Genomic DNA, 22,891 nt, shown 5'->3' with positions numbered 1-22,891 from the left:
TCATTCATTTTTCTTTACTCATTTTTAAATGTCATTGTCTCTTTATTGTTTAGTTGTAAAAGTTCTTTATTTAAACTGGATAGTAGACCTTTATCAGACATAGGCATGCTTTGTTGTGCTTCGCTTTACTGCCCTTCACAGATACGATGTTTTTTACTAATTGAAGGTTTGTGGCATCAGGTAAGTCTATTGGCACCATTTTTCCAACACTATTTGCTCACTTTGTGTCTCTGTGTCACATTTTGGTGACTCAGTGGTTCAAACTTGTTCACAATTATTATTTGTCATGATGATCTATAATTAGTAATCTTTAATGTTACTGTTGTGACTGTTTTGGGGTGCCACAAACCCACCTATATAAGATAACAAACTTGATAAATGTTGTGTGTGCTCTGACTGCTCCACCTGCCAGCCATTCCCTGTCTCTCTCACTCTCTCCAGGCCTCCGTGAGGAGATACACAACAATGTTGAAATCAGGCCAATCAGTAACCCTACAATGGCCTCTAAGTGTTCAAATGAAAGGGAGAATCACATGTCTCTCACTTTAAATAAAAAACTAGAAACAAGCTTAGTGAGGAAGGCATGTCAAAAGCTGAGATATGCTGGAAGCTAGGTCTCTTAATGCCAAACAGCCAAGCTGTGAATGCAAAGGAGAAGTTCTTGAAAGAAATTAAAAGTGATACTCAAAGTGAACGCATGCATGATAAAATGAAATAGCCCTACTGCTGAGATAGAGAAGGTTTCAGTGGTCTGGAGAGAAGATTCAGCCAGCCATGACATTCCCTTATGCCAAACCCTAATCCAGAGCAAAGTCTTAACTGTCTTCAATTCTGTGAAGGCTGAGAGAGGTGAGGGAACTGCAGAAAAAAAACTTGAAGCTAGAAGAGGCTGGTTCATGAGGTTGAAGGAAAGAAGCCATCTCTATGACATATAAGTACCAAGGTGAAGCAGCAAGTGCTATAGATGTAGAAGCTGCAGCACATTATCCAGAAGATCTGGCTAAGATCATTAAGAAAGGTGGCTCCACTACACGTTTTCGGTGTAGATTGAACAGCCCTCTGTTGGAAGAAGATGCCATCTAGGACGTTCATAGCTGGAGAAAAGTCACGGCCTGCCTTCAAAGTTTCAAGGGACAGGCTACTGCAGCTGGTGACTCTACATTGAAGCTATTTACTACACCAAAAAGCCTAGTGCCTTGAGGAATTATGCTAATTCTTCTCTGTCTTTACCCTCTAAGTGGAACAGCAAAGTCTGGCTGGCAGCACATCTGTTCACAACATGATTTACTATTGTCAGCCCACTTTTGAGACCTGCTGCTCAGAAAAAAAGATTCCTTTCAAAATATTACTGCTCATTAACAATCCACCGGGTCACTGAAGAGCTCTGATGGAAATGGACAATGAGGTTAATGTTTTTTCATGTCTGCTAATACAGCATCCACTCTGCAGCCTATAGATCAAGGATTCATTTGACTTTCAAATCTTACAATTTAAGAAATACATTTTGTAAAAAGGCAATAGGTGCCATAGATAATGATTGCTCTGGTGGCTCTGGGAAAGTAAATTGAAAACCTAGGAAAGAGTCACCATTCTAAATGCCATTAAGAGTATTCATGGTTCATGGAAAGAGATTAAAATATCAACATGAACAAGAGTTTGGAAGTGGACTCCAACTCTCATGGATGACTTTGACCAGCTCAAGATTTCAGAAGAGGAGGTAACTGCAGATATGGTAGAAATAGTAAGGGAACTCAAATAATTAGAAGTGGGGCCTGAAGATATCTGAATATCTGAAGATGTGACTGAACTGATGCAATTTCACGATAATTTTTTTAAAATAAATTTTTATTTATTTATGATAGTCACACAGAGAGAGAGAGGCAGAGAGAGAAGCAGGCTCCATGCACCAGGAGCCCGACGTGGGATTCAATCCCAGGTCTCCAGGATCGCGCCCTGGGCCAAAGGCAGGCGCCAAACCGCTGCGCCACCCAGGGATCCCGATAATTTTTTTTTTAAGGGAGAGAGGTGAGGGGGTGTGGAAGGGCAGAGGGAGAGGGAGAGAGCGAATCTTAAGCAGGCTCCACTCCTAGCATGTGAGCATGATGTAGGACTTGATCTCACAACCCTGAGATCATGACCTAAGCTGCAATTAAGAGTCAGAGGCTTAACCAACTGAGCCATCCAGGCGCCCCTCATTATAAAATTTTAATGGTTGAGGAGTTGCTTCCTATGGATGAGCAAATAAGGTGGTTTCTTGAGATGGAATCTACTCCTGTGAAGATGCTGTGAAGATTGTTAAAATTCCAAGAAAGAATTTAGAATATTACATAAACGTAGTTGATAAGGCAGCAGTAAGGTTTGAGAGGATTGTCTCCAATTTTGAACAAAGTTCTACTATGACTTAAATACTACAGAGAAATTGTTTATGAAAGGGAGGGTCAATCAATGAGGCAAACTTCATTGTCATCTTATTTGAAGAAATTTCCACAGCAACCATCACCCTGATCATTTAGCAGCCATCAACATCGAGGCAAGACCCTCCACCAGCAAAAAAGATTATGACTCTGAAACCCAGATGGTGGTTAGCATTTTTCAGCAAGCAAATATTTTTTAATTAAGGTATGTACATTGCTTTTTTAGACATAATGCTATTGCACACTTAATAGATTACAGTACAGTGTTAACATAACTTGTATATGCTCTGGGAACCAAAAAAATATTTGACTTGCCTTATTACAGTGGTCTGGAACTGAATCTGCAAGATCTACAGGTTTGCCTGAATATGATTTGCAAGTATTTTCTCCCATTCTAGGAGTTGTCTTTTCATTTTTTTGATAGTGTCCTTTGACACAGATGAAGTACAGTTTAACTTTTTTTTTGGCTGCTTATGATTTTTATGTCATATCTAAGAAACCATTGTCTAATTCTTTGTCACAAAGACTTCTATGTTTTCTTCTTAGAGTTTTATAATTGTAGCTCTAACATTTAGATCTTTGGTCCATATTGAGTTGATTTTTGTGTATTATGTGAAGTAGAAGTTCAACTTTATTCTTTTGCATGTGAGTGTCCAATTATCCCATCACCATTTGTTAAAAAGCACACTGGCTTTTAGGGCTTTCATTCAGATCTTTTACATGTATCATTTCCATTCATGTTTCATTGTTCTAAGCAAGTCATGTGGTTATGCCCAGCTTCAAGGGGACAGCTAAGTACATTTTTTAAAAATTTTTTATTGGTGTTCAATTTACTAACATACAGAATAACCCCCAGTGCCCGTCACCCATTCACTCCCACCCCCCGCCTTCCTCCCCTTCTACCACCCCTAGTTCGTTTCCCAGAGTTAGCAGTCTTTACGTTCTGTCTCCCTTTCTGATATTTCCCACACATTTCTTCTCCCTTCCCTTATATTCCCTTTCACTATTATTTATATTCCCCAAATGAATGAGAACATATAATGTTTGTCCTTCTCCGACTGACTTACTTCACTCAGCATAATACCCTCCAGTTCCATCCACGTTGAAGCTAAGTACATTTCTATCACATGTGTCTATAGTTTTAAACTTACATGTCCCATTTCCAGCCTTACAGAGATGACTGGCTTTCTCAGCATATGTTCCAAGGGAAGGAGGATTATCAGTATAGCTTGGGAGAGGTTCTGAACCTCCTGTCAAATAACTGTGACCAAGGAACAGGCTCATTTGGAACAAACTGGGCTGGAAAGTTTGTCCCTATTGACTCATAAGTGGGATGGATAGTTAAGGGGAAGGGATCATTATGAAGTTAGATTTACTTGACTTTGTCTATCTCAAATATTGTCTGTGAGTTCAAATATAATTCTGGTTTAGGTTATTTGAAAATTGATCTACAAGTATGTGTTCTCTGATTGTACTTTTCTTTGGTGGATAATTTCTTGGATAATTTCTTATATTTTAGTGGGATAAGGCAAACAGTAAATGTGATAACTAAATTATATAATACAGAGGTTGGCAATTTAAAGCTTACAGGCCAACTGTGTATTTTTGTAAATAAAGTGATAACTAGAACATGACCATGCCTGTTCATGTATGTATTACCTATGGCTGCTTTGCTACCACAGTGGCAAACTTGAGTAAAGATCTTCCTTGACTTACAATGGGATTATACCCAGTAAATGCATTATAAATTGGAAATATTCCAAGTTAAAAATACATTTAATATATCTAACTTACTAAAAAAAAAAATCTAACCTACTCAACATCATAACTTAGCCTAACCTACCTTAAGCATGCTAGGAGCACTTGGATTAGCCTACAGTTGGGCAGAATTAACACAAAGCCTATTTTATAATAAAGTATTGAACATCTCATGTAATACATACTGAAAGCAGAAAACAGAATGGCTATATGGGTACAGAATGGTTGTAAGTTATCAGTTGTTTACCCTCATGATCACATGACTGGCAACTGCGGATCACTGTCACTTTCCAGCATCTGCCTGGGAAGAGGTCAAAATTCAAAATTCCAAGTACAGTTTATACCGCATGCTCATTGTTTTTGCATCATTGTAAACTAAAAAAATTGTAAATCGAACTATTGTTAAATTGGGACCATCTGTAGTTGCGAGAGAGACCTTTAGGCCCATAGATTTAAAATATTTATTATCTGGCCCTCAAGAAAACATTTGCTGACCCTCCAGTATATAGAAAGTGATATGTGTGGTGAAGAAAAAGAAAAATTAGAGCCAATAAAGGGAACTGGGAATGTTGAGGAAGGAAGGAGGGTCAGTTGCAATTTTAAATGAGATAATTAGAGTCGGCCCCATTGGGAAGGTGAAATAAGAGCAGAGACTTGGCAAAGAGGAAGGAACTAACTAGATATCTGGGGGAAGGGTATTTCAGGCAGACAACAAAGGCCAGGAGAAAGGCCTTAAGAGAGGAATGTGCCAAATGTAATCAAAGAACAGCAAGTAGTGTGGCTGAGCCAAAGTGAGTGAGGGGATGATAGTAGGAGATGGGTCAGATAGGTGTTCAGGGTTGTGTAGGGGCTGAAATTTTGCTATTTGCAAGATAACAAGTTTAGCCTGCACTGTTTTGTGGATTCTGGCAGAAGGCATGAGACTTATCATTATTCATGGCACAACAAGCAGCATGACAGCAGCATATTTACATCAGTTCCCCTTGCCCTCCATGTCTCAGGGAGGCGATGTGAAGCGCCAAGTGGATGCAACATGCCCAATGGGTTTGTGCCACAGGCAGGGTACCATGAGTCTCTTATAATGGACTATAAGGAAACCTGCCTGCCCTTTGCATGGAGAGAGACATGATCTTTTTCACACTGGAGAGTAAGCAAACTGCTCTCAGCTCTGGAAGGAGATGCTCTATTTTCCAAAGCTGCTTGCTATCCAAATATTTTTGAAAAGGTTGTCTGGAACAAAGTATTTCTTCTTGCAAGATGTGCAGAAAAGCAAGAGACCCGTGGGGAATTGTCTCCCAATGGTAGGTTTATAAGGTATGTTCATGAGGTGAGGGGGCCATTTAAAGAACTTTGGCTATTACCCTGACTGAAAAGAGGGTCCACTGCAGAGTTTTCGGCAAAGGAGTGATGTGAGCTGACTTATGATTTGAAAAGATTACCCTGGGTTCCATTTTGAGGATAGAGTGAGGTGGATAAGGGCAGAAACAGAGAGACGGGGGGCCATTGTAGTGATCCAGACAAGAGATAATGGTGGCTCAGTTATGGCAACTTCTTGCTAGACACATCTCCAAAGGCAAGGGAAACAAAACCAAAAATGAACTTTTGGGACTTCATCAGAATAAAAAGCTTTTGCATACCAAAGGAAACAATCAACAAAACTAAAAGACAATCTATGGAATGGGAGAAGATACTTACAAATGACATATCAGGTAAAGGGCTAGTATCCAAAGTCTATAGAGAACTTATCAAACTCAATACCAAAAAAAACCAAAAAAATCCAGTCAAGAAATGGGCAAAAGACATAAACAGACTTTTTTCCAAAGAAGACATAGAGATGCCCAATAGACACATGAAAAATGCTCAACATCATTTTCAGGGAAATAGAAATCAAAACCACAATGTGATACCGTGTCACCCCTGTCAGAATGACTGAAATTAACAGTGCAGGAAACAACAGATGTTTGGCAGGGATGCGAAGAAAGGGGAACCCTCTTACACTGTTAGTGGGAAGGCAAACTGGAACAGTCACTCTGGGAAGCAGTATGGAGACTCCTCAAAAAGTTAAAAATAGAGAGGCCTGGGTGGCTTAGCTGTTTAGCACCTGCCTTTGGCCCATGGCGTGATCCTGGAGTCCCGGGATCGAGTCCTGCCTCAGGCTCCCTACATGGAGCCCGCTTCTTCCTCTGCCTGTGTCTCTGCCTCTCTCTCTCTCTCTCTCTCTCTCTCTCTGTGTGTGTCTCATGAATAAATAAATATAATCTTTTTTAAAAAGTTAAAAATAGAGCTGCCCTATGACCTGGCAATTTCACTACTAGGTATTTATTTATTTATTTTTAATTTATTTATTTATTTATTTATTTATTTATTTATTTATTTATTCATGAGAGACACTGAGAGAGAGAGGCAGAGACAAAGGTGGAGGGAGAAGTAGGCTCCATGCAGGGAGCTTGATGTGGGACTCGATCCCGGGACTCTGAGATCACACCCTGAGTTGAAGGCAGGTATTCAACCACTGAGCCACCGAGGCATCCCCACTACTAGGTATTTATCAAAGTATACAAGTATAGTAATTCAAAGGGGTATCTGCACTCCAATGTTTATAACAGTAATGTTCACAATAGCTAAACTATGGAAAGAGCACAGATGTCCATTGACAGATAAATGGATAAAGAAAATGTGGTACACACACACACACACACACACACACACTATGGAATATTACTCTGCCATCAGAAAGGGAGAAATCTTGCCATTTGCAATGATGTGAATGGAGCTAGAGGGTTATGCTAAGTGAAATAAGTCAGAGAAAGACAAATACCATATGGTTTCATTCATATGTGGAATTTAAGAAACAAAACAGATGAACATAGGGGAAGGGAAAATAAAGTGAAAACACAGAAGGAGACAAACCATAAGAGACTCTTAACTATAAGAAACACAGAGAAAAGGTTGCTGGAAGGGAGGTAGGTGGGAGATGAGGTAACTAGTTGATGGGCATTAAGGAGGACACTTGATATGAGCACAGGATGTTATATATAACTGATGAATCACTGAATTCTACCCCTGAAACTAATAATACTGTATATGTTGACTAAATTGAATTTAAATTAAAAAAAAAAAAAGAGGTAATGGTGATTCAGACCAGAGTGTGATGTTTTGGGTTTGGACCTGGTCGACCGGAAGGATGTAATTGCCTCTATAGAGATAGGGTAAGTGACAGATGAAACAGATTTGGGGGGATACTCAGAAATCAGACTTGGACAGAATGAACTTGAGATGTCTTGATATTGAGGGGGGCAGTTGGATAAGAGACTCTGGAATTTGGAGGAGAGGCTTGGGTTGAGGTAATAAATTGAGAGTTCTCTGCATACAGCTGGTGTCGAAAGCCATAGGACTGGAGACTTTTATAAGGAGGATTCAGGGAGTGACTGTGATATTTCATCAATAATTATGATTTGGGGTGAATTACATGCTCTACGCATTCTCAAAGCTTAATTGAGCCTATTGGGGCTCAAATAAAATTAATACAGATGAATAATATTAAGGATAAACTTAAAAATGAGCTCTTCCAGTAAAATGAGGCCTTTACCTGGCTTTTTTTTTTTTTTTTTTTTTGCAGCCTTTTAAAGGGGCAGAATGGCATTTGAGCTAAAGGGGAGAAAAAACACCAAGCATAAAATCTGAAATTTTAATTAAGAAAATTTGACAATGTTAAACAAGAAGCAGCTGTGAGGGGGAAGATTTGTGTGCATTTTTAGCCCCTTTTGAAAGCCTCAGATTGTCTCTGGAGCAGAATGGAGCAAATTGTCACAAATCTTGTTTTCTGAGAAACCAGTTATATCAACATTATGGCATGCCACCACCACAGCCAGCATGCCAAAAATAACATGAAAAGAAATGACTGCAAATCTATTTAGGATTAAGCCAGTAATTATTGTGTTTGTGATCATTTCTAAGAATTGTTCCTACCCAAATATTAAATGGAAATTAAGAAGATCTCATTCTAGCCCTAAAAATTTCCATTTTATTTTTCTCCTTTTCTTCACTTAATGGTTCATGTTAGTAAACTATTAATAGCTTTAAACAAAACACTTCTATGTTGAGACTAAAAGTAGAGTTATTTTAATATTTTGCAGACTTTATATTTTTCTTCATTAAAAGAGGAAATGTTTTTTCTTTTCATTTTTTTGGGCTGAAGTTATTTATAGCACTAAAGCTTCTTAAAATCCATATTTAAAGTGTATGATCTTTTAAAGCCTGAGGCACCAAGTATTTTCCTTATTTCCCTCCATTATCTTCATTTGGCAAATGTTTATTTGGTGAACTGTGGGTGAACATGGAGATGAAAGTGGCAAAAATGGAATGGATGTAGGGATGGAACTAAACCCTCTGTCTCTTGTTCATAAGATAGCTTCTCTGATAAGAGAGGGAATCTTTTCAAACAAGCAGTTTTTAAAGAAATGATTGCAGCATAATTATTTTAATAATAATATGTTATACACTTAGTATATGTAAATATAATATATATCTATTATAATATATAATATGCTCAATATACTTATTAAACTTATGATAATATACTTAGCATTTTTTGCAAATACTAAGAAATCTACCTTTACTCGGTATCTGTCCATTTCTTCCACTGTTCCTGTACTCCTCCTACAAGTTAGATCCATCTGTGGATCATGTAAATATTTATAGTGCTCATTAATCTAGTAGGAAATATGTATGTTTTGACATTCCAGTGCTTTGGGAGAATCTTTTTTCCTAATATCCATTGGGGATTTTTATCCAGTAAGAGCAGGACGCATTCCTCCTCCACTGCTTCTCAATCAGGTGATCTTCCTAAGGCCAAATTGGGCAAAGTTTGACACTACAAGGGAACTTAGTGATTGTCCATCAGAAAAATGAATGCTTCATTTTATTTTATTTTATTTTATTTTATTTTATTTATTTTGTTTTGTTTTGTTTTTAAATGCTGCTTTTTAATATAGCTGCATGCTATTCCCTGTCAATGAAACTGGCTGTTGGAAAGGAATCTTCTGTTGGAACCATCTGAGGAGGTTCAGCTCACCTGGAGAACAAGGACAGTTTGGCCACCAGGTTTCATTCATTTTTCAGGACCAGAAGCTGTCCCTCAGCTAATCTGTGTACGGAGTACTGGCCATGGCATGGTTGAGTGTAGTGGTTCTGAGATTTTTGGTTGTGGAGTGGGGAGGAGGCACCCAATAAGTAGAAAGTGTGATGGTGGGGTTTGTGGGGAGGGACAGTATTTCAGATTGATGTATCTCTCTATGCCTCCAGGATGCCTTCCTCATCTTTTTAGATGAATTCTGTGTCCATAGCCTTACTTTACTCACATGCATTAAAGAACAGTAAGTGTCTAAGATTTTGATTAACAAAATCCATGTCATTGGTGGATGATATTATACAGAATTTTCAGACCAAGGGAGCACAAATTACTAGTTATTGATGTTAAAACCCCATGCCTGCTGTTGGTTATTGAGCAACAAGTCAATATCAGGTCAACAAAATCTCCTAGGCTTAGAGGCCATCTTCGTGGCTCATACTTAATAAACATCAAACCATAGGAAAGTACAAGTTCAATGACTATCTCATCTTTCCTTCTAGATAAACTCTCTTTTTCCATATTCCTTATAGTGATTTTTCCATTAATAGTAAATGTTCAATTTTCATTTCCCCTGGAAGTCTTCCAGAATCTTAGGATGCATGAGATATTTGATTTCACCTTTTCCCTTTTCACCTGTTTCGCCATAAAGTTGATTTCTTGATTTATTTGAGCAATCTTCTGCCCTCTGAAGGAAACGTGGTTTGTAAAGCTTAGTTCAAAGGGAAAAGTCTTCCATTCCAAGACCAGCAATTTCTTTCTCCAGATGGCCTCTAGCATCTGTCCTCTCATTGCTGCCTTTTGTTGGCTCTCCCGTGAATTTTGTGAGCAATCCCTGACTCTCCAGCTGCTCTTAGCTTTTCTGGCAGTGGTCCTTCCTGGGGGAGGACCTGGAAATGAAGCTAAGGCTGCTTCCTTTCCTGTCTTTGTTGGACATGTAGCTACAGGATGACATAGATAGTTCATGAGTAGAGCTGGTGATGGCACTCCAACTGGGTTTCCAAGTTGTCTCCTGGGCTTCCTTGTTTTGCACTGTAGCATAGACTTTTATTTAGTAAGAGCCCTGAAAACAGAATTTCATAGGACTGAAGGAGATTGTTAGACCTTGCTCTGGCACTCATGTTTATGAAGGTAAGTCATGCTTCCAGTCTTTATAGGCTGCTGAATAGACAAAAAGCTGGGAACTTTCTAGGGCCTTTTGTCCTTTCCTCAAGTCCCTGGGTTTAGTTAGACTCTAACTCATGTCTAATGTAGACGGTTGATGGTTGCGGTGGCTGTTATTGTGTCATTAAACAAATGTACACTTTCTTCTCTACAATATATTTTGTTTTGTTATACTAAATCATTCAGATAATGCTGACACCTACTGAGGCAAGAAACGTTTAAAACTATAGGCAATTATGCAGCATCAAAAGAGTGAAAATGACTATTTACAAAACAAAACACAGATACCAAAATTGAAATGTTGAGAATAGAGTAGATCGTCTACATCTAGGACATCCCATCCTTTTGGGGAAAGGCCATCATGTAACATTTCCTGGCAGTTGCCCTTGGACATAGTTGTTTGCTTCTTAGTTCCAAGCCTTCCTTTCTGAGTAAGCCTGACTCCGAGAACCCAGATCATCAGATATACGTTAAATGAAACTATTTTTACCATCATCAACCTCTACTCCTTGACTCCATGAGGACTCCTGTCAGAGGAACTTTGGGCAGGTCACATAGCAGCCTGGACCACAGTGAGTCTGTTATCTCAGGATGCCCTAGGGGAAGGCTGATGGTATCCTTCTGAGTGAGAGAGACTAGCGGTCATCATGGCACTTATTTAGAGTGGCTGAGTTTTCAGAAGGGCAGACCACAGGGATACACCCAACCAGTCCTCTCAAAAACCCAGTTTTGGGGTGCTGGGTGGCTCAGCAGTTGAATGTCTGCCTTTAGTTCAGGCTGTGATCCCGGGGTCCTGGGATGGAGTATCTCATCAGGCTCCGTGCAGGAAGCCTGACTCTACCTCTTCCTGTGTCTCTGCCTCTCTCTCTTTGTCTCTCATGAATAAATAAATAAAAATCTTTTGAAAAAAAGTTTCATTCCTAATTTAACAGAATTAAACTCACTCTAATGAACTTGAGGTATCTCATCTATATCTATATCATATCATATCATATATCATATCATATCATATATGTATCTATAATTTATTTTGTATGTTAAAACCTATAGATAGACTTAAACCAATTCAGATGGCAGCCTGTTAGCCAAAGGAAAAAGTCTCCATTGCCAGGTAGCATTTGCTTGGAATTCTAAGGCTCCAGGAGATATTTTTCCCCTCTTTTATTTTTTAAAAAGTGTTATTTATTTACTTGAGAGAGAGGGAGAGGGAGAGACGGAGGGGGAGAAGCTGACTCCCTGCTGAACTGAGCCGACGTAGGGCTGGATCCCAGGATCCTGAGATCATGACCTGAGCCAAAGGCAGACTCCTGACTGAAAGAGCCTCCTAGGTGCCCCCTTATTTTCCCCTCATAAGGACCCTACCAATATAAAGTGTGTATACATGCATATATGTGTATACACACACATGGACACACACATGTAGAGTGTGTGCTTTCTGCAGAAACATTTCACTTCAAGATTAGATGGGCTGCCCTATGGCTTTCCCACATTTCCACCTGCCTTAGGCTGCATGATGTTCATCTCTTGGGAGGAGGCTGCACTGCTGAAAGTCTTCTTTTGGTTTTAGAGCTGCAGAGAGAGGCAGCAGGTTCAGGCAGACACCCAAGTCCACTTCTGCTGTACTCCATTTGGAGCAAAACACTCAAGTGCTCATTTCCTCTTTCAGAGTTAACATAGATTTGATCTGTAGGGACAATTGGATGGCTACTTCCTGGTCCCTGCCATGATTACTGTTATACCAAGAATTTGCTTTGGGGTACTTTGAGAACTTTTGTAATCTCTTACAAACAGCCTTGGCAAAGCATGGGCATTTAATATGTAGAATACATAGAAGAGCCAGAGAAGAGAAGAGAAGCTTGGAGGCTCCTTCAGGTTTGATAGATGACTAAGTCTGAGCGTAGACAAGGAGAGGTAGGCAATTTCCTCTCTAGGACAGTAATCCTTGCAAAATAGACCTACTAGCCTAGTGAATAGGTGGTGTGGGATTGCCGAGGAGATAACTCCCTTGCTGATTCTCTTATGGTTGCTTGTTGCTCTTTGAATATCAGATGGGGTCCAACAGAAAGCGTTCTAGGTACTTTTATTTAACATAGAAGTGTTTTTATTTAAAATTTTAAATTATTTTTAAAGTTTCTATTTCACCTCACATTAGTTAATATATAGTGTTACATCAATTTCAGGTATTCAAATAGTGATCCAACAATTCCATACATCATTCATGCTCATCATGACAAGTGCACTCCTTAATCCCCATCACCTGTTTTACCCCACTGCACCTGTCACCCCTCTGGTAACCATCAGCTTGTTCTCTATAATTATGAGTCTATTTCTTGGTTTCTCTCTCTCAGCACTCTAGGTACTTTTTTTTTTTTAACCCTTATTTATTCATGAGAGACCCAGAGAGAGAGAGAGAGAGAGAGGCAGAGACATAGGCAGAGGGAAAGACAGGCTCCCTGCAAGGAGCTCAATGCAGGCCTTGATTCCAGGACCCTGGGATCACGAGCCTTGAGCCGAAGGCAGATGCTCAACCGCTGAGCCACTCAGGCGTCCCAGCATTCTAGGTACTTTAAGAAGAATAAGACATTGTCCAGGAAACCAGGTGCTTATGAAATGACTGGAATGGTTGGACAAGTAGGTTCCAGGCTGGGCATCCAGAAATGACTCCAGAAGACAAAAAGAAGCGACTCAGCAGGGGACACAATCAGGAAGGTGGAGAATTAAGAGGCTACCACATTTAACCTTGAGTTAAAAATCATGCTGTGTAGCTGTAATCCTGGTATCAGGAAGTCACCTGCCCTTTAGATATGGTACACACAACCCTGCTGCAGAAAAATCCTTGTCTCTACGACTCACTTGCCAGGGGAAACAGCCCCCAATTACAGGAAGATGGGTCTGCCTCACTTCTGCCTTCAAGTTCCTGTTAGGGTGTCCAACTGAATTCGTGCCTGGATCTGTAGCTGCAAGGATATCTGGGAAATGTAGTTTTTAGCTTTCGGGCTTCTTCAGTTCAGGAAGGCCTACTAGAAGGCGGTTAGGATGCATCTGAATAACAATTCTCTAGAATTTGAAACAGATCAAACTGTGGAGAGGCCTGCTTAGCCTGGCAGCAGCTTCAGCTTCTTTGCCAGGTGAGAGGACGGGAGCGCGGTGGTACTTCCTGTGCTTGTGTGCCCGCTGTGGTTTACAGTTGGGGAAACAGCAAGGAATGAGGTCAAGGCTATAACTGCTGTGAAGATGGCAGCTTCCAGCTGGATAAGAGGCCACGACAAACCCCTGAGGGCTTGTGGGTGATTTCAGTGACTTCTGGGTCATTTCTATGTATGGAAACCCTCATCTTGCAATGCATCTTTCTGGTAGCAGCTTTTTTTTTTTTTTTAAGATTTATTTATTTATTCATGATAGACAGAGAGAGAGCGAGAGAGAGAGAGGAGGAGGGAGAAGCAGGCTCCATGCCGGGAGCCCGACGTGGGACTCGATCCCGGGACTCCAGGATCACGCCCTGGGCCAAAGGCAGGCGCTAAACTGCTGAGCCACCCAGGGATCCCCTCTGGTAGCAGCTTTGAGGGAGAAGCATAAATAAGTAGTTGGGGAACGGTATTTGCTGACAGCTTTTTTCCAGAAGTGTTGGTGGCTACTATCCTCATGTGGGCTTTTTCAGAGATGTTTGAGTGGGCAGAGGGGTGATGGGTACTCCTGGGATCTGAACTTCCCTTTGGTGGTACTGGTGGCTTCAGTACCAGCCTCCAGCATAAGTGTACGAGCAGTTTGGTGGCCTGTGGGTGGTGAGAGGGGTTAGTGGTCCTGAGAAGCCCACTCAGAAAAGGTGAGTGTTTATGGACCAGCTTCTCCCCACACCCAGGTATTTCCTGTGGCTCTTCAGTCTTGGCGCTGGCCACATAGAGAGAGTCGCTTCCGAACTGGACTAGGGCACCAGCTGCCTTTATTCTAGATCATGTCAATGCATGGTTTATTTTTTTTTAGTTTTTTAAAAAGATTTTATTTATTTATTCATGAGAGAGAGACAGCGACACAGGCAGAGGGACAAGCAGGCTCCATGCAGGGAGCCTGAAATGGGACTCGATCCCAGGTCTCCAGGATCAGGCCCTGGGCTGAAGGCGGCGCTAAACCGCTGAGCCACCTGGGCTGCCCTCAATGCATGGTTTAAAATCTCTCATGACTTCCTATTTGTGTGAGGCACAAGTCCACATTCCTTACATGACCACGGAGGCCTTATTTACTCTGGGATCTGCCTAAGTCTGACTTCTTTTCTTCTTTTTTTTCTTGCTCACTTTGTCCTGGCTGTCCTCACCTTCTCTCCGTTCTTCCCATGTGCTAACTTGTGTTTCCCCAGAGCCTTTGCCCTCACCATTTGCTGTGCCTAGAGTGATCTTCCTTCAGGTCCACCATGCTTGGCTAACTTCCTCTCATCAACTAAGTCCTACTGACACTTACTCAGAGATTAGAGTTATCCGGGTTATTTCCTTCATAGGAAATGGGTGAGCCCTATGTGAGGGAAGCCACAACATCTTAATTGGAGATACGGTAGAGAAAATAAAAGAAAAGAGATACCATGTTTGGTGGGTAGAAAAATGAGATATTGTGAAGGATATCGATCAGTTTTCCCAAATTGACTCCCCATTCCCAATTAAGTAGCAAGGCAAATGATGGTAAAGTGGGCAGGGAAGAGTAAGAAGGCAATGATAGTGGAGAAATTAAGAAAGGAAAAATTAAAAGTGACCTGCTCTATGAGCTAATAACACATAAGGCTATTAAAATGGAAAATGCGTAGTATTTACAAAAGGAATGACAGGACAGTGGAAAAGATTAATGCTGAAACCGATCCTTATATAGATAGGAATTTAAATGTAAGAACAAAAATAAAAAATTTGTGGGAAAGACATCATGAAACAAAAATATTGTGCTTTTATTCCTAGGTATATGTCTAAGGGAATTAAAAGCATATGGCCACGCATAAATCTGTACGTAGCAGCATTAGATAGTGAAAAAGTAGGAAGAACTCAAATGTCCTTCCAGTGCTGAATGGATTAAATGTGGATACATTGAAATATTACTTAAAAAAGGAATGAAGTACTGAGACATAGATAAATCTTAAAAAAATCATACTAAGTGAAAGAAGCCCAACGCAAAAGCCACATACGACATGATTCTACTCTGAAGAAATGTCCAGAATACACAGAAGGTAGGTTGGTCTCCAGAGGCTGGAGGAAAGGTGGATTGGGGAGTGTCTCTGAAGGAAGATAGGATGTCTTTTTGGGGCTGAAGATATTTTGCAAGTAGATGGTGTTGATAGTTGTACAACTTTGTGAATCTACTAAAAACCACTGAATTATACACTTTAAAATGGTGAATTTAAAAATGGTAAATAGTTCTAAGAAAAATTCTGAGACACTCACAGAAGAATAAATGCACAGACAATACGGAGGAAGAAATAAAAGTCATCAATGACATGTGAAAAGTGCAAGGCAAAACTTAAGCTACGAGGTACTTTTTTCTTTTACCACATTAACAGTGCCTCTCTTTCTCAGCTAAAGTGATGTTTCTCTTATCCCCAGCATCGGAAGCAAAATGTGAGTCAAATTTACAACGAAGTTGTGAAACAGGAGATAAACCTGCATAGATGCTGTGTGGGTGTGCAACATACTCCTTGTTAAAAAAAAAAAAATCCACTCTGCGTATTTCCTATCTTTTAGATTGAGTTATTAAAATTTGACTTGATAGAAACTTGAGATTTATTTTTAAAAATCCTCACACCTTATCCTTTTTTCATAAAATTTAATACACTTATTCTCCTCTTGCATGGTTTCACTTTCTGCGGTTTCCGTTACCCACAGCCAACCCTGGGCTGGAAGCAGACGATCCTCCTCCCGACATATCACATATGGTCAGAAGGTCAGTGGTAGCCTGATGCTGTGTCCTGGTGCCCATGTCCTTGCCCTCACCTCATCTCATCCCTTGGGCATCTTGTCATCTCACTGCGTCATCTCACAAGAAGGCAGAGTACAGTGCAGTAAGATATCTTAAGAGAGAGAGATCACATTCATATAAATTTCATTACAGTATATTATTATCGTTCTCCTTTAATATTAGTCATTATTGTTGATCTATCTCTTGCTGTGTCTAATTTTATGGATAAAATTTTATCATCGGTATGTACATGTAGGAAAACACATCACGTGTGTGGGGTTTGGTACTCCATGGTTTCAGGCATCCACTGGAAGGACTCTTGTGTTAACAAGACTTTATTGTAACTTAATTGATTATAATACTTACGTATTATTTTCTCATAAAATCAGAGAATCACTTATCAGAAATGCAAAAACTTGACAGTTGCCTCAATATTTTAGGGCTTCTATTTTTTTCTTTTTTGCGTACGTTAGCAGTCGACTATCCATACAGACATATTTTTAACAGAGACAACAAAGAGGCAAAGTCCCCGTTTTCAGTCATCTTCAGGCTCAGTCGGAGTGGGGGGCCAGGGTTGGAATTAGTAATGCAGAATTTCAAGCTAAGAGAGATGTACTGCCCTGCTTTCTCCCTGCTTGCCTCCCTCTGATAGATTCACCTCCAGTTGTGTCCACCCCTCCTCAGACAAGTTCGTTTCAGACCCAGAAAAATTGGGGGATAATTCTACACTGTCTTAAAAGCAGCCCAGGAAAATACAATTTCTTTCACGACACAGGAGACATTCAATAATGCATACATGTTCTATTATTTGATTTGAACACTGTCTCTTGAATGGCCTGTGCGTTTCTCTGTAAAAGCAGGGATTCCCTGCCACAAATGAAATTCCAGAGTTCAGCCTGACCTGCCTGATTTAGAGAAAGTGGTTCTGGGAAGATGTTGTGAACATCAACACAAAGTTGGGGAAAAGCAAGAGCGGCCTTTTGTCTGTTCCCTATCCTTGCTGCCTGGCTGAGGCTGCATCAGGATAATAGGGCCGTTCTATCAGAAAACTGCACTAATTAGTTGCAATTTCTCAACATCTTTGGACTGCTTCTGAAAACTAATTACTGGGAACCAGGGAGTGTAAGAGAATACACACCCTGCGGATATGTAGTTAACACACACACACCTCTCACAGGCGCTGCTGGGACAGGCTGCTTAATTTCCCCAAAGAGGATGCACTGGGTTTCCCCTCCCCATCTTTTAAGTTTTTCTTTTTTAACAGCTTTGTTAATTTAGGTTAAGTGGTTTGGTTGTCATGGAAACCAGTATTCCTCTCAGGCTGATTGTGTCAAAGGCATCATTAATCTGTTTTCTCAAATGCCTCTTCCTCATCCATCTAATTGCAGGCGCTGCCCCCCCCCCCTTGGATGACATCATTTTGGACATTTTTAGGGCACCATATGTGAGATTCAGCACAATTTATTTTGTATTCAAATTCCATATCACTTTGTTAATTGTCGTATGCTCACCCCAGGGGAGGAAGATGGCTTCCTTACCTGGCGGACATAGCGTCTCCAGAGGTGAGGCCAAAAGTCACTTGATTTAGTTTACCTCAGACTCAATGTAGCATCTCAAATAAAGACTTTTGACACTGCCTCTCCCTCCTTCTCTTCTGGATTATTTTCGAATGATTCTAAGTCACTGTCTTTGATGTCCTGGGAACTGTGATGTTTGCAAGAGTAAAGAAACTGTACTGCTAGCAAGTTCTGGGAAGAGTCTACAATGACTTAGGTATCAGTACGGCCAACATCCTCCTACGATGGCCTTGACCTGACGAGAAAACATGGGGCATAGTATATTGTCTGTTCCTCTCAGAAAATGGTCTTGGTGTGAAAATGCTGTGTTGTTTGTCTCCTTTTGCCATGGTATCCATTTTGACAACCCTGACCAACAAGGAAAATACAGTGTGACAGTGCTTATTTGCTTCCTACAGCTCTGATCCACGGAAAAATTCTTCAGTGATTCACTGATTTGTTCTGTTCTATCTTGGTCAGTGGGCAAGATTGTTCCTGCACACCTCTGTCTCTACACAAGGCTTCCAGATACTCTGTCCATTATCATGAGCATATGAACATCGAGGACATTTTGACTGAGGGTGGGGCACAGGTCAGTGGAGGACAGCACCTGAGGACAGGTCAGCACATGGACTACCCACTCTGCTTCCAGGTCCTCTCATTGAGAGAACTTAGAGAATTGTTGGCCTTACCACCTTCCCATTGGGAAAGCCAAATCTCATTTCCCCCCTATTTTGTGACTGTTTTTATGGGAGGGTACTGACTAGCTGGGAAATAATGTTTATTTACATTTTATATGCAGTCAGTCACACATCAGATAAATCATGTATTAGGATTTATTTCACATACATCATGTATTAGGATCATTTTTTTTTCCTTCTTACTTCGGGAAGGAAAGGCCCAAATTACAACAGGCCCAAATTATATTCCTAACACTTTTTTGTGTTACCCTCTCAATTCTAAACATTAATATTCTTTTCTCATCTCTGTTCTTTAGGTAGAAGTCATTGTTTCTTCCTGTGTTACCTGGTATTTTTCATCCAGACATTTATTATAGCATGCCAACCATCGAATTGTAGTTTATTTGAAAGTATGTCTCTTTAAAATAAGGTGTTTGATTCATATTTGTTATCTGTATACCCAGCGGAGTGCCTGATGTGTATTATTTAGTCACATTATATGTTGGATAAATAAACGTTGACTTAAGGCCAAAACAATTTTGATTTAGAGCTATATCAGTTTACAATAGGAAAAATGCCCGTTGGTCTTGACTGTCAACAATGGTGGTAGAACTGATTAGGTTTTTGTGTTAACTATCTAAGAAGCATTCCTGTTGTAGGTCAAGCGAATGAAGCATTAGGTAAGAAGACTACACAAAGCAAGTTGGTGGCTGTCATAGTCTATTGGGACTGCTATACCAGAATATTCTAGACAGAGTGGCTTCTAAACAACAGAAATTCATTTCCCATAGTTCTGGAGGCTGGGAAGTCAAAGATCCAGATGTTTGCGATTGTAGTGAGGGTCTTCCTGGTTCATAGACAGCCCTCATAGGGAGGGACAAGCAAACTCTTTGGCGTCTTTTTATAAGGGCACTAATCATGTTCTTGAGGATTCCACTCTCATGACCTAAGAACCTGCCAGTGACGCTATCTCCAAATACAAACACATTGGAGATTAGGCTTCAACATATTAATTTTGGGGGGGACACAAACAGTCTAGAGGAGTGGCTAAGATTTATGGTTTTGCAATTCTGAGTTAAACACATTTGGTAACCCCAGAACAGATGTAGGGCAGGAGAGAGGATCTAGAATGAGTCCTAGCTTTCTGGCTTGGGTGCTGGGGAGGAAGTTGGCAATATGGGGGAGAATGGGTCTTGAGGGCAAGACAGGGAAGATGGGTGAGTGGATTTGAATGTGTTCAGTTTGACTCTAAACAAGCACCGGAGCAGAACTGATTTGGGCCTTTCTGAGTTACAGAGAAATCCTTAGGTTGTATTTTTCTCAGATGGCTGAGTCTTTAATGCAACTACATGGAAGCAAAGTGTCCAATCTTGTTTCAATTGAAAAGCCCTTTCTATCAGCCCTGGTGAGCACTGAAGATAAATAAGGAAAATAGGCAACAAGAGTACTGAGGAATTAGTGCAGGATGAAAAGCAATTCAGATTTGTAAGAAAGACTTGATATTTTAATTAAGAGATCCAGGCCTCCTTTTGTGCCTTGGAAATCACTCAAGTTACCTCTGTGACTTTTTTTTTTCTTTCTCTAATTAAAGAAAAATTAGACTCGGGGCACCTGGGTGGCTTAGTCGGTTACTCATCTGACTCTTGGTTTTAGCTCAGGTCATGATCTTGGGGTCATGGGATAGAGCCTCACGTGGGGCTCCTACTCAGCTCAGTCTGCTTCTCCCTCTCCCTCTGCTCCTCCCCTCCCTCATGGGCACACACTCTCTCTCTCAAATAAATAAATAAATGAAATTTTTAAAAAATGAGGCTCAGGGAAGGGCAGAAACCAAGGGGAGCTGCTTCTGTCTGTCTCTCCCTCCATTGATTTACTGCTTCATTATTCTCTTTGCACGCTGTTTACATTCTTTGTCTGTATCTACTTAGGCCCTGATTCCTCAAAACCTTGTCACATACTGCGCCCGTTTTGCCTACCTACCTCGTGGGATGCTCTATCTTCATCTCTCCAGATAAATGATGTTTTATTTATTTATTTATTTATTTATTTATTTATTTATTTATTTATTTTTTATTTTTTATTTTTATTATCCCAGTTCCTCAGTTCTCAGGAGAGAATGCATGTTGTCCATTTCATTTCTAAAGTCTCGGTGCATGGGCAGGGTCACCTGGCTGCCACTCATTTAGCAGGTGTGTGGGTGAGGGGTATTTTGGAGCAGATCATGGAAAACAAATCTCACTTAAAATATCACTTGCAGACAGACTGTACCCCTTGCAAAATAATTGGATATTTCCCTGGCTACGTCCCCTGTAGGGACAAGGACTTATATCACAATAGTTCTTTTGTTATAATTTTTAATATAGTGAGTAGCATAAGCATAAGCTTTGAGTGGAAGTTGTTAAATCTTAACATTTCTGAATTTCTTTTCCAGAATCTATGTAATAAATTTATATTGTCACCAAATATCAGTTGCTTATAGTCTAGGCCCTATTTCCTGCCTTAAGGGGATGCAGTAGGACATAGCAGCCACCAGGTGTCACTGTTGCAGGCAACATTTCAAATTCCTTGGTAGCATCTGATACAGGGCGATATGAATATTTTAGTAACAGTGGACAGGCGCCAAGAAATCACCTAGACTGTCCCTCCTGCCAGGAAGCCTCAGTGAAAAGGTGAGTTGGTGGTTTACCTTTAATGCTCTTCAGATAAAGAACAGTGTTCACACACACCCATTTCTGAGGGTCACTTGCCTAGACAGTGGCCTCTGAGGTCCTCCTGAACACTGCACAGCTATGAATCTGAGAGCCTAGAGCCAAATGGATAGTGAGGGACATTAAGAAGACATCACAGGGATGGTAAAGGTTTGTTGAGTATGTAGATGACTTCCCTTGCTCAGGAGGCTCAGGCTGAGAGGCTGAGGACTTAGGGAAAAGGCTACCTTCAGGCCATTGGTCAGCTGCTCCTGCGGGGACACCCTCTTTTTAATGGCTTCAGTTGAACTCAACTCTGGGACCACCATGTTACTGTGGAAAGTGGGTGTTTTGTTTTGTTTTTCTTAAAGATTTTATTTATTTATTCATGAGAGACCCAGAGAGAGAGAGAGAGAGAGAGACAGAAACACAGGCAGAGGGAGAAGCAGGCTCCATGCAGGGAGCCCAATGCAGAACTCCATCCCAGGACTCGATCCCAGGTACTCGATACCAGGACTCCAGGATCACTCCCTGGGCCGAAGGCAGTGCTAAACCATTGAGCCACCCAGGGAGCCCTTAAAGTGGGTGTTAATTGTTTGTGATTTCACCTCCCTTCTCACCAGATATTCCTTCTTATTATGTTGTCTTTTCCTTTTTTCTCTTCTTCTCCTGGGTTGTCCTCAGTTTCTCTTGTCTCAATTATCCTTTCATCTTTGCCATAGTTCCCAATGCCTCCGAAGGCATTTCTTAAGCCACCTCAACAGAAACTGGTACTCAAGAAGTGACAATTCTGGAACACTCAGTTTCTTGTCTCTTCTCTTTATATTCTAGACCACAAGCAGAAGAGTCCCAGCTACTACAAATGGATGGCCAATTAGGAAAACAGAACCTAAAGACTGCCACTGGAGGTGTAGGTGGAGAGGCACGGCTCACCTTGGCCAGTGCTTCCCAAAGTGGGTTCAGGAAAACATCGGTTCTCGAGATGTATCATGAAAAAGCAACTCCCTGCCCAAGGAATCTGAGAAATGCCACAGCCCGGATCCTCTCTGGGGGAGGCTTACAGTGTACCTAGGGCAGTGTAAAGATTCCAATATGTATCCCAGCAAAGAAACTGGTTGAAACGTTCTCAGCCACTCTCATCTGCCACAGAACCCATTCAAGGGCATTGCTGATTGTGCACACCACCTAGGAGGGTCCCTTAGAACAGGTAATCTGCAGGATGTGCTTTGGGGACTATTCTTGCTGCGGGAAAGCTTGACAAGTCCCCCCTTAGCAAGGAAGTCAAATTGAATGCTGATCCTAGAATAGGCTCAGGCTTTGATTTTCGTATTCTGAGATGGCATATTTAAAGCAAATAGAATAATATACTCTAGGGGATAGAACTTTTCTATGATGTCATTTACACTGCTAAAAATAAATACTGAATTACTGCCAAAATTGTAGGACTTTCTTCTCTTTGGAGGAATTTTCGCTGCTTGAATTCATTCTAGCTTGAGATCATTTAGTTTAAGATTTATTGAGTGCTCACTGTAAGCCCGGTACCATCTCACAGACGCAGAGACAAATAAGACCTAGTTCTTGC

The 22,891-nt window shown here is 40.8% G+C and overlaps 1 long non-coding RNA gene across 3 annotated transcripts; it reads left to right on the top strand.

Annotated features, from left to right (window-relative positions):
- LOC140641468 (uncharacterized) lies at positions 1–22,830 on the top strand. 3 transcript variants are annotated; one of them, XR_012037989.1, is made up of 4 exons: positions 1–2,619; positions 15,399–15,664; positions 16,317–16,374; positions 22,141–22,830. It is a non-coding gene; the product is annotated as an uncharacterized lncRNA (long non-coding RNA). The 3 variants fall into 3 exon arrangements; XR_012037988.1 differs by lacking the exon at positions 1–2,619 and adding an exon at positions 13,139–13,592 and having other exon boundaries at positions 22,141–22,829; XR_012037990.1 differs by lacking the exon at positions 1–2,619 and adding an exon at positions 13,604–13,817.
- Positions 22,831–22,891: the final 61 nt, after the last annotated feature.

The sequence above is a fragment of the Canis lupus genome, chromosome 10, assembly GCF_048164855.1.
Source record: "Canis lupus baileyi chromosome 10, mCanLup2.hap1, whole genome shotgun sequence".
NCBI classification, from domain to species: Eukaryota; Metazoa; Chordata; class Mammalia; order Carnivora; family Canidae; genus Canis; species Canis lupus.
This window is presented reverse-complemented; position numbering and strand designations above follow the sequence as displayed.